Source organism: Hyaena hyaena, unplaced genomic scaffold (genome assembly GCF_003009895.1).
Source record: "Hyaena hyaena isolate Hyena2069 unplaced genomic scaffold, ASM300989v1 scaffold_128, whole genome shotgun sequence".
Taxonomy (NCBI): Eukaryota; Metazoa; Chordata; class Mammalia; order Carnivora; family Hyaenidae; genus Hyaena; species Hyaena hyaena.
In genome coordinates this window covers 1,803,033-1,816,240 of record NW_024080760.1, presented here as the reverse complement: position 1 = coordinate 1,816,240, position 13,208 = coordinate 1,803,033, and positions in this window count along the sequence as shown.

Sequence of the window (13,208 nt, the reverse complement as noted above, 5' to 3'; positions counted from 1 at the left end):
CAGAAAATTCCTGAGAATTCAAAAGTGCATTCAAAAGTGATGCTCTTTTCAGAAAGAAAAGTTCAAAATTCCCGAACGATTATTCAAACATGGAGGTGTTGCAACTCTGGAGCAGGGTGTGCTGGGGGGAGGGGAGGGTAATGGCAAGATGGAAAAAGATGAGAAAAAGGGACCTGTGAATTTGGGAGGAGCCCTCCAGGAGCTGGTTTGTTGGAGTTGGCCTGAGGACCTTGCTCTGGCCTGAAGCCACCACAAGATGGCAGCATTTCTGAACGTTCCAGATCCACCCCCACCCCCACTCCCATCCAACAGGCCACCTCTCTGGGCGCTGGAGCTCCTTGGCGTCCAGTCAGGAGCACATCCTCCCTCATGTTTAGAAGGATTAAGAGTCCCGACCTGAGATGCTCTTGTCCTCAGCCAGAGACCAGAGAGAAGGGCCGGGGCAGAAAGGGTGGATCTCTCCAGTGCACGTTCAGCTGTTTAAACAAAATCAGCGTTGAACCCAAGTGCCTGTTGGCCAGTGGCCACTTTGGATGTTGGGCTGAGTTGTCTTAGTTTGTCTGAGAAACAGAATGCTTGTTTGACCAGATGTTGTGTGGGGGCCAAGGAATTCTGTGGTGCTTTAGAGAGTACATCCCTGCCAGCGAGCCTCAGTTTGGAGGTGCTGGGGTGGGGGGGACTTTGCTCGGTAAAGCCCGGCACCAGTGCCTGAATCCAGGCTCCCAGCTCCCCCAACCACACTCTGGATGTCCGCCCTGGTCATTCGGTGTGAAATGGTGGACAGTTGTTGCTATTAAAAACTCTCCCTGCTATCTGTTTTACATACTCTATTTGTTCATTCATTGATTCACTCTTCAATATTTATTCAGCACCTACTCTGGGCCAGGGGTCCCGCAGTGTCCCAGGGTTACAAGAATGACCCTTCTGCCATCATGGAAGTTAATTATAATTAATTATAATTATAAAGGGCACCTGGGTGGCTTAGTCAGTTATACCTCTGACTTCGGCTCAGGTCATGATCTCAAGGTTCTTGGCCTGGAGCCTGCTTCAGATTCTGTGTCCCCCTCTATTTCTGCCCCTCCCCTGCTTGTGTGCTTACTCGCATGCTCTCTCTCTCTCTCTATATATATATATATCTCAAAGATAAATAAACATTAAAAAAATTAATTATAATTAGGGGCACCTGGGTGGCTCAGTCGGTTTGGCGTCTGACTTTGGCTCAGGTTATGATCTCATGGTCTGTGAAGTTTGAGCCCCACGTTGGGCTCTATGCTGAGAGCTCGGAGCCTGGAGCCTGCTTAGGATTCTATCTCCCCCTCCCTCTGCTCCTTCCCTGCTCATGCTCTGTCTCTCTTTGTCTCTGAATAATATATAAATGGAAAAAAAAAATTTTTTTAATAAAAATTATAATTATAAAAAGTACTCTGCAGGAAAAGTGCAGGGTATTATGGCAGGAATTCTAGAATGCTCTGCCATTTATTAGCTGTTGATCTTGGTTACTTAACTAGGGGCGCTGTGTATCGTCCCTTGGATTTTGCACAGGACAGCCGTGAGGAGTAACGAATTAAACGAATATAACAGTGTCTGGCATATAGCAAATGCAAAGAAATGCTACCTGCAACCTCTAATACTCTTACACACCTCCCAGCCCCCGGGGGGGAGGGGGTGCTATTCAGACCACACGTGCAACTGATCATGGCAGCTTTGATTGCACCGCTCCAAGACTCAGTTTCCTTATCTGTAAATAGAGTAATAATAGTGGTATCATGGGACTGTTGTGAACATAAAATGAGGTGTGGAAAGGGTGTTAGGATTTAGCTCCGTACCTGGTGTCTGTTATTATTATTAGATCTCGAAGCCATGATATCAAAGCTCAATATAAATGCTTAAATCTGCATTTTGGAGACATATGTAAAGCCCCAGGTGCCCATTAAGGTGTGTGTTTGGCTAATTAGTGACCTTTTTTCAACCACTAACTTCTTCCTCTTCCTACCATCTGAAGGGTGAGGGGTGTGGAGAAAGCTGATGCCAACCAGGTGGGAGTGTACGCATGCTGCTGTTTCTGAACTTACTTTCTTTTTTTTTTTTTTTTAATTTTTATTTATTTATTTTTTGTGGGGGAGAGTGCAAGTGGAGGTGGGGCAGAGAAAGTGGTACAGGGGATCCGAAGCAGGTTCTATACTGACAGGCTGACAGCAGTGAACCTGATGTGGGGCTTGATCTCACGAACTGTGAGATCCTGACCTGAGCTGAAGTCGATGCTCAACTGACTGAGCCACCCAGGTGCTCCTGGGTCTGAGCTTTCAAGATCAGGCCAGTATCCATCTTTATGGGGCACAATGAAGATCTAATGGTTGGCCAGTCATCTCAGCAAAGAGTCAGCTGAGAGAGGGAAGAGGACGGCATCTCCCTCTGTGGAGTGATTTCCATAGCGGCAGCCACTGGGCCTGGTATTTGTTACCTCATGTCATCCTTACGGCAGCCCTGTGACATGGGCCTCGGTGTGAGCATCCTTACAGATTAGGAAACGGATGCTAAAGGTCACTCAGAAAATATTTGCTGAAGCTACGCATAAACCCGAGTTGAGTGACTCCGAATCCTGAAGGCTATCTTGAGAGGCTTGATGGAATTGATAGAATGTTATAACTAGCTTGTCCCCAGGCCGAAAGAGGCACTTAAATGCTTGTTGGTCCAATGGACCAATTCTGTCTTAACCAGGCTATCTATTGGCTCCTCATGTGGACAAACGCAAGATGCTAGAAAATTATTATGTAGCTATTTCACCAGCTTACGTGATGCCGTTAGCTTCTGTTCAGCCCACTTCCGGCTGCCTCTAGGTAACCTGACTTGGTGGGCAGATTGCCTATCTGTGGACAGGAAGGCCCGAGAGCCCCGTTCTGGCACCACGGCTGTCTCATCTGACTTCTAGGAATGAGATCTCGTCGTCCTAGGACAACAGGGGTGAAGTTCACCCTGTTCAGACCCCCGAGGGAAAGGCCATTTCGAGGTGCACAGGGAAGAGGGGAAACCGCGGTGCTTCGGAAGAGCTCCCTCCAGCTGACGAGGAAAACAGTGGCATCCAGCCACTTTCAGGGCCCGGGAAGGTGAAAACAGTCAGAGGATGAATCGCAGCTCAGCCTCACACGACGGGGCTTCTCCTGTGCTCTCTGTGCCACCTTGGATTTTAGGGTGTCCTGGAAGATTAAAGTGTTTCTCAGATAAAGAAAAAAGTGTTCTTACCGGAAAGTTTGAGGATTGAGGGTTTGGGTCCAATAGGGCATCACGTGTGATACAAATAGGTTTTTGGTTTTTTCTCAAAACTTGTTTGGCAAGTTGTAGTGAACATCTGATGTTTCCACCGGCTGGCATCAATCCCCTTTCTTCTCATACTAGCATCCTGGGGTTTCCTGCGGGAGGGCTCCCCTTCCCCACTCCTGGTCGGTCTTCTGGTTTGAATGAGGCTGACCCTCTTCACTGGTTCTGGGGATGGTCACCTGACCAGTGCTGCCCAATCCCTATGCTTCATACTCTGGAGGTGTGATTATTTCAGAAGTGGGTATAAATCCTCAGCCAAACCAAAAGAGAGCCCAATCCTGAGGTTTTGCTGGAATCTGGGGACAACACCACACTCTATGAAGGGGTTACTGGGCTTGAAGCCCATTGGCCTGGAATTGCTAGTGGCTGTGTTTGCCCCGACACGATGGGAGCCACCTGAGACTGAGGACAGACCAGAGAAAAGAGGAGAAAGGAGATGCTGAGATTTCTGGTGGCATTTTTTATTTTTTATTTTTTTCTTTATTTCTAGGAGAGAGAGAGAGAGCGTGAGCAGGGGAGGGTCAGAGAGAGAGGGAGTCACAGACTCTGAAACAGGCTCCAGGCTCTGAGCTGGCAGTCAGCACAGAGCCCGACGCGAGGCTCGAACCCACGAACTGCGAGATCATGACCTAAGTGAAAGTCGGATGCTTAACCGACTAAGCCACCCAGGCGCCCCACTTGTGGCATTTTTTAAGTGGCTGGATTCAACTGTGAATGGTTCTAGTAATGTGAGTTACTCTATTTCATTCGATGTTTTTTGCAAGTTTGAGTAGAGTTACTGTCTCTTAGTCCTGAGAGCGTCCTCTCTAACATGGAAACATTCTCAAAATACATCAGTACACTGGGTGCTGAAAATACAATGGAAATTTCATTTGAAATGTATTTGATGCTAAATATCAACCATAATTGTTCTCGTGTTGTAGATACGAAAGATGTAAGAGAAATTGTGCTACGCCTGTATCATGGAAAACATAAACAAAAATAAACAAACATACTCATACTATTATCCACTAAATCCCAGAGACCTGCTTCTCTGGAGTCAGAAAGATCTGAGTTTGAATTCTAGCTCTCCCAGTTACCTTGGACAACTGGCACAACTATCATGGGCCTTGGTTGACTCATCTGCAATTTGGTGATAACTGGAGTAGCAACCTCACTGGGTCATTTGAAAGGATTGTCTGAAATAATAAGAACATCCAGCCTTCTAACACAATAGTACTATGATATAGGAGCTGAAGGAAAGAAAGATTAAGCTAACTAGTTAGTGGCAGAGCTGGGATTTGAACCTGGGCAATGTGGCTCAGAGCTTCCACTCCTGACTACCATGTTTACCATCTCTTGAACCTAAAAGAGGTGGAATAACTTGCCCAACTTTGCACCTCATGATATTGTTCACGAAGCACTTATCATGGGGTCTGATACCAACAAACGTTAAGGAGAACACAGAGCAAGGAGTGTGTTAACCAGCTGGTTACATTTCAGGGCAGGGCCATGTCTACCATAATGGGGGAGGGATGCTAGAATGGGGTTTAGGATACCTGGTTTAGACTTTCCTCTGTCACTAACCTGACATATGACCTTAGTCAAGTCACTTGCTTTTCTGATCTTTGGTTTCTCATCTGTAAATCAAGAGGATCAAGATTGTTCTGCACCCACTGTAATCATTGTCCAGGGGTTGGAGCTGTGCAACACCCAAGGAGACTGAGGCCACATGAACCGGACTTGGCAAGGAGTTTTGGGCAAGGTGGCTGGATTAGAGACCTCATCTCCCTGCCAGTCAGTCTGAAGCTGTGGGTCCCCGGCTTCATCCTCCATGCTCTACTCGGCTTGCAGCTTGGGGCTTCTCTCTCAAGTTTTCCACATTTCTCTACCCTAGTCTGTTTCTAAGATCAAGGAAGAAAAATGTGGCTGAAATTGGCCGTCTCTGACCCAAGCGCAAAGAAAGCCCAAGACTGGACCTCAGCCTTTTCACATGTCAAATCAATGGCGGACTTCCAGCCTCTTCCCTGATCATTTTAAAGGCTTTTATCACATCTGAAAATGCTTCCCGAATGGCAACAAACTCTCCCAGGAAAAAGTAAGTGTTTTGATGAGTTAAGTATAAATGAATCAAAACCATATGGATTAAATTTCCCCTGAAATACACTCAGGATTGACCATTAAGGACAAATGCTTTGGGACAATATGGCCTGCGGGTGAGAGGGGTGGAGAGTCTGGGATCTGACTAGAAACTTCATCTCTGCTCCTTAACACCAAGGCCATTTGCTCCACAGTGCACACAACCCCAAAGGCTCAGACCCTCTAACTCGTGCTGTCTTTAATAAATGAACAGATAATCTTAGCTTGGAACTTAATAAGACCTTGGGGTAAGAGTTCAACTAACCAAGGGCCTCTTGTTTTGGCTGCTTTGCTGTGAGAGTCTATCTGAAAGTGATAAACTTACTTGTTCAAGGTGGTAGACAGCCTTGAAAAGTGAACTTGTTCATTTACTAGAAGAACACTCATTGAATACCTGATTTGTGTCAAAAACGACAATGTAATAAGAAGCAAAGAAGAATAAAACAATGTCCCAGCTTCTCTGTCCTCTCCTCCTCTGGCATGGTGTCATTTGCCCTGCCGCTACTTCAGCCTCTGATGAGAGGCTTTCAAACCAATTTGGGAGTATTTTCTCAAGGTTTAGGTTGAGGTTTGGAACGTACGAAATGACGGTTTCTCTACTCTTACCCCAACTAATGTACGGCTTATGCATCAGACTTCATCGTCTCCTACCAGAATACCAAAGCAGACCCATAACTGGTATCATGTCTGTCCCCTACCGATCTATCCTCCACCCAACTACCAGAACAATCTGCCTCGACCTCAGATTGGACCACATCATTTTACTCTTGAGAGTCAGAGCTTTCAAGTGTCTACTCAGTTAAGGGCAAGCTCCAAGCATGGTAGACAAGGCCTGCTATAGGAATTGGCCCTTACTTGACTCTCAAGCCTCTTTGGAGAGATATCCTATATTCTTGGATTGTATTAATATTGTTAAAATGTCCATACAATCCCAAGTGACTACAGATTTAATGCAATTGACACAAAATTCCAATGGCATTTTTTACAGACATAGAAAAACTATCCTAAAATTCATACAGAATCAAAAAAGACCCTAAATAGCCAGATCTTGAGGAAGAACGAAGCTGGAGACATTACACTTCCTAATTTCAAACCCTATTACTAAGCTGTACTAATAAAAACGGTATGGAACTGGGCATAAAAACAGGCACATAGACCAGTGGAAAAGAGCACAGAAAGCCCAGACAAAAACTTAGGCATGCACAATCCAGTAATCTTTGACAAGGGAGCCAAGAACACACAACAGGGAAAGAATTATCTCCCTAGTAAATGGTGCTGGCAAAATTGGATATCCACTTGTAAAAAAGTGAAACTGGACTTCTATCATATACTACTCACAAAAGCTAATTTAGGGGCACCTGGGTGGTTTAGTCAGCTAACGGTTTGACTTCAGCTCAGGTCACGATCTCATGGTCCATGAGTTTGAGCCCCACGTCAGGCTCTGTGCTGACAGCTCAGAAACTGGGACCTGCTTCAGATTCTGTGTCTCTGTCTCTCTCTGTCCCTCTCTTGTTCATGCTCTGTCTCTCTCTTTCAAAAATAAATAAACATTTAAAAAAAAGTTAATTCCAAATCACTGAAGACTCAAATGTAAAACCTGGAATTATAAAACTCCTGCACAAAAAATGAAAGTTAAAAAAAAACTCCTAGAAGAAAACAGTGGGAAAACTCTCCTAGATGTTGGTCTTGGCAACGATTTATTGAATACGATGTTAAAAGGATAGGCAACAAAAGCTAAAACAAGCAAGTGGAACTACCTCAAAAATAAAACAAAACAAAACAACTACACACAGTAAAGGAAACAATCAATGAATTGAAAAGGCAAGCTACAGAATGGGAAAAAATTTTTCGCAAACCACATATCTAATAATATATCCAAAATATATAAGAAGCTTACACAACTCAATAGTAAAAACTCAAATAGTAAAACAAACAAACCAACCAACCAAAAAAAACCCCAAAACTATTAAAACTGAGCCAAGGACCTGAACAGACATCTTGCCAAAGAAGGCAAACAAGTGATCTATGGGTACATGAAAAGATGTTTAACATCACTAACCAAGCGTAACCAAATCCAAATCTAAATCCCAATGAGATATCACCTCATCCCTGGAAGGATGGCTATCATCAAAAAGGCAAGAGATGACAAATGTTGGCAAGGACATGGAGGAAAGGGAACACTTATACACTGTTGGTGAGAACGTAAATTGGCACAGCCATTATGGAAAACAGTGTAACGGTTCCTCAAAAAACTAAAAATAGAACTGCCGAATGATTCAGCAACCCCACTTCTGGGCACATATCCAAAGGAAACACAATCAGTATCTCAAGGAGATATCTGTACTCCCGTGTTCATTGCAACATTAGTCACCATGGCCAAGATCTAGAAAGCACCTCAATGTTCTCTGACAGATGAATGGATAAAGAAAATGTGAGATAATATATATCTATATATCCTTCTACACATATCTATATACACATATACATCGGAATGTAGAAGAAGGAAATTCTGGCATTTACAACAACATGAATGAACCTGGAGGGCATTATGCTAAGTGCAATAAGCCAGACAGAGAAGAACAAATACTGTATTTATCACTTACACGTGGAATCTGAAAAAAAGAAAAAAAAAAGATCAATTTCATAGAAACAGAGAATAGGATGGTGATTGCCAGGGGCTGGGCAGAGGGGGAAGTGGGGAGACGTAGATCAAAGTGTACCAACTTTCAGTTGTAAGATGAGTAAGTTGTGAGGATCTAATGTGCAGCATCGTAACTGTATAGTTAATAAGATGATATTGAATATCTGAAATTTGCTGAGTAGATCTTAAGTTTCTCACCACCAGAAAGAAAAAAGAGTTAACTATGTGAGGTGATAAATATGTTAATTATCTTGATCTCAGTAATCATTCCACAATGTATATGCATATCAAATCATCATGTCTGTACCTTCAAATGTATACAATTATATTTGTCAATTATTCCTCCAGAAAGCTGGGCAGGGGTAAAGGAAATAGGAAATGTCTCTGCATTTTCTGTTTAATTTAAACATTTACAAACGAAACAACTTCTGCTACCTTTCATATCATCTTCTAAGGATACTGCTAGTTTTGCTCTTGTGAAAGTCTCTGGGGCACTTTTTTAAAAGTTTATTTATTTATTTTGAGAGAGAGAGGGGGGCAGAAAGAGAAGGAGAGAGAGAATCCCAAGCAGGCTCTGCATTGCCAGCACGGAGCCAGACGCTGGGCTCGAAACCCACAAACCGTAAGATCATGACCTGAGCCAAAACCAAGAATGGGACACCTACCCGGCTAAGCCACCCAGCACCCCTGGGGCACTTTATCATCACGTACACTTAGTTCTTAGTCTTAGATATGTCTCACATGTCAATATGAGTTACTATAAATCACAATGATGAAATATATACATGTGCATATGGATGTGTACACATGTGTATCACCCCATGGTGGGCATTGTTAGCACACAGCATTAGACCCGAGATCGTGAGAAGTGCAACGCAAACCCAAAAGCGGAATGATATTTTCCCTGGGTTTGATTGTGAATCTGCTTGATTGTGTGGGAGCTGGGGCAGAAGAAGGTGGAAGTGAGACTCCCAGAGGTATCTCTTATTTGGGGACATAGCTCACAAAGCAGCTGGTGTTTCCTCCATGAGACAGCCAGTTTCAACTTCCGGTTGTAGAGGCGCTTGTGATTTGGAAACACTCCACCTGAAATCCGTGAGGAGTGGGTTGTGGTCATAAAGAAGGTGCCTCTAAGCAAATCTGTGTAATTCCTTTTATTTTTCCCAAGGAAAAGCACGGTAGGAAAGGAACGACTGTATCAAAGAAGCAACCTGAAGGCTTAAGGAGTCTATCCTCAACTTAGGGCTTCATCCACTTCAGAGACAAAAAATGCAAAGGGCCCGGCCGCTTGTGAAAAGAGAACTTGGACCCACGGTCCAGAGCGCCTCATCTGCAATGACCAGCCGAGGAGGCCAGGCCGCTAGCTCCAGTGACAGTCCAGGACACTAGACAGTCATGTCTCTAACAGTCAGTCCCAAATAGCCCAGACTCAGTTAAAAACTGACAGCCTCCCTGGTGGTCATCCCTGCTTCTCACTTAGGACCAACCAGAGAAAGCCACATATGTCCCCCTAACCCACCACTCAGGACACTCCACTTCTAGGTGGCCCACCTGCAGCTTCCCCAGGCCAACAGCCTCCAGTCAGGCTACACCTAAAGCGTCTGTTTTTTACTAGAAAGCTTCTCCACTCCTGCCTACCTTTGAGTGTCTGTCCGAACACACGTGATGGAGACCCACTCTCTTGCCGGGGCAAGCTCTGATTACATAGCCTTTGCTTTTTCCATTTTATTTCCACACACCTTTCTAGATATTTGTGGAATAGATGATTCCAAGCAACCAATGGTGTTACCCTCTTCTCTGATTCTGTCTCTTGCAGCACCAGCTGGCAAGCAGATAGCTGCCAGCTGTTCTCTCCTCGTTGCCTTGCAAATAGAGGTTCCTTCACTGACCCCGCCCCTGGTGGGCGCCATGACAGTTTCCTGAGGCCTAGAGCAGGCCTGATGGGCAGCTCTAAGATGCACTGGGAGGGCATGAGTGGTTGTTTATGGCTAGTGTCCATTCTGTTGCCTCTATGCTCTTGCCCCAATTCAGCATTGTCTTTCTTACTCAAAACTACCATGGAGGATAAAACGTTGTAGGTTGGCTTCTAATCCCAGAACTAATGAGCAGAGAAAGCCACCTTCCCTTCACAGTCCTACCTCTGCTGCTATAGTATGAGGACAGGACTAAATAATATGTTAAGTCCCTTCTGTATCTTACCCAGCTGAATCTTCTCTTCATTGGCTCCCAGCCCTCACACGTGTTGCTCATTATAAAAATCTCAAAAGGACCACCCCCGATGGGCTCACCCTTCGCAGCAAGAAGGTTCATTGAGCCAGGGGCATTTGCACTGCCTGGCCAAAGAGAGGCAAACCCAGGGTGGAATCCAGTCCCTGTTTTCTGACACCAGATTCGTTGTTCCAAATGGTACCATTTAGGCAACGCCAACTCTGGAGCAGCCACACCCTTTGTTATAATTCACACTCATACACTTGATTCCCCCTGGGAACGTGTTTTTAAAATTGAATGAATCCAGAGTTCACATATGTTGCCTGAATGCAACATTGTGTAATACCTTTTTCCCCCTTAACTATCCATACCATCGTCCCCTTTCAAAACCCACTCTCATTGAGTGGCATTAAAAACAAACAAAACAAAACCTTCACTCCCACTTAGAGGCCTAAGTCCTGGGGAGCCAGAGCAGAGGAGAGGTTGTCACCTCTCACGTTCAGCAATAAAAATGACTTCCTCCTTTCAGCCGCTGTTCCCTGATGTGACTCTGTGATCAGTATCAAATGCTCGGTAGCAAGGATTTCTGTAGAGCCTTCCTAGCTAAAATAGATTTAACCTGCCCGCTGCTCTTTGTGCGGGAACAATGGGTGTAACAATAAGGAGCTGCTATATTGTTCATGCATGAATAGTTCTGATTCTAGATATTTGCTGTTGGGCCCTGTAGATTACCTGCAAAGAATGTCCAGCTCCCTCTGTTGAGAAAGGTTATGCTACAGGCAAGCAGTCCAGGCTGTTTCATGGTAATGAATCAATAGGGACCTGCAATTAATGAAGCCTTATTTCAAAATGGTAGGGAGTCACCTTTTGAAATAGGGTCTGTTTTCTTCTCCAGCCTAATTGCACAGCCTGGGGTGTCTCCAGTTTGAATGGGTCAACTTTGTGTGTGAACCAGGGTTGAGGGCTGCTAGGAAGAGGCAGAGGGTGGCAAGCAAGGTGGCTTTGGGGGTTTACTTGGGCCAGCTCTGGAGGAAATGAAACCCATATGTGTGGTTATTAGCATGTGGCTCGGAACCAGGCAAACAACAGAAGCAAGCTGGAAGGGCAAGAACACCTTCTGAGTTTTCCATTCCCAGTTTTCCAACGGGGCAAAATCTTCATCGGCAGGGGTTTCTGCTATGTGGCTATGACTGAGTCTTTGAGAACCCATGGCTAGTGCATGGTGGTAATGGCCGAAAAAAACCCACAGGCTTTGGATCCAACATGTCTAAATCTCAATTGTTGCACTGTCATTTACCAGTGCTGTGATCTTAGGCAAATTATTTAAGACCTCTGAGCATCCTTCATCTGATCCATCAAACAGGGATATCATCACCAACAAACAGGGTTCTTGCAAAGAAAATGTCTCCTTAGTAGGGATCCAATACATGGCTGTGGCAAATGCTGCAAGTTTACCAATATCTGTCTTTCCTTCCTTCCTTCTTTCCTTCCTTCCTTCCTTCCTTCCTTCCTTCCTTCCTTCCTTCCTTCCTTCCTTCTTTCCTCCCTCCCATCCTTCCTTCCTTCCTTCCCAACAGAATCTCAGTTTTGTTCAGGGCACCAATGTATCCAGCCAAGAAAATCCTGATTTCTCAGTGTCCCTTGTAGTTGAGGTGTCCATGTGATATAGTTCTGCTCATTCAAAAGGGAATGTCTGCTGGATAGAGCTTCCTGGAAAACTATGGTTTTCTTGATTTAAAACAAACAAACAAACAAACAAACAAACTTTGTAAGGCTTTAGCTTTTTCCCTTCCCTCCTCTCATTTCCTGGAACACAGATGCAATGCCTGGAAGCGTGGTGAAAGCCACCATCTTGCAGCCATGAGGACAAACCCCATATAGGCTGAGAGCGGGACAGAAGAGGGGCGGGGGAAGGCTCATGAAGCTGTGGGGCAGCTGTTCCAGTCCCTGAGAGACTCTCTCAGGCCTCTTGACAGGCGAGAACAGTAAATCCCCATGCATTTAAGTCATGGTTACTTGAGCTTTCTCTTATGTGCATCCATGCACAATCTCTGTCTGATACCTTCTGAGTATTATTTCTTCAGTCCAGTCTGCCACAAAGAGTCTTGGGAACTTCCCTGAAGACTAACTAAAATAAGGAAGAGGAATACACTGGCAGGAAACCACCTAGGCTCTGAGATTTCAGGACCTCCTTTTTATCTGTCAACCCATGCACCTGAGCTTTTTTATTACAGAGGCTTCCTTGCTTATTATTATATCAGGGCTTCCAGGGAAGTAGAGTGAAATTAATGGAGATCAGAGGCAAAGATAGTCATGGCTACTATCTAAATACCTGTCTGCATCACAGAAGATACTGGAGTTAATCAACTCCAAGAACAAAGGCAGAGCCCAAATGAACAAACTGTCTGCTGGAGCTAGCTATAGCAACCCTGCTGAGAGTGGAAAGTAAATATGAGAACGAATAAGCCAAAAATAATGATAATGAGAGTTTTTAAACTTCATCCCTAATAAAGAAGCCTTTGCTGAATTCTTATACCCTGGAGAAATAGCCAAGAGTATTTAGGTTTGCCCAAAAGGACTTAGTGGGAACTTGGGAAAAGTGTAGGCAAGACTTAGCCAAGGTTGAGATGAGGCCCCTTGACCCAGTGAAAGAGCTAGGAGGGAGTCTTCTCTTGACCTTTGAAATTCAAGCTACTGGCCCATAGCTCTGGACAGTGTGGCTTAGAGGCTGCCTCTCCAGGAGGATAGTGGAGTAAAGTGAGTCGCAAATGAGCTAATCACCATTAATGTTTCGGCTGAAACTGCCAGTCTGACATCCTTCCTAATGGCTGACAAATGTCAGGGTGACTTGTGTGCTTTTTTTGTTAATTGAATTGGTTAATTAGGTCCCAGAGGCCTAGCTGCTAATTATGAGCTACAGCCAAAT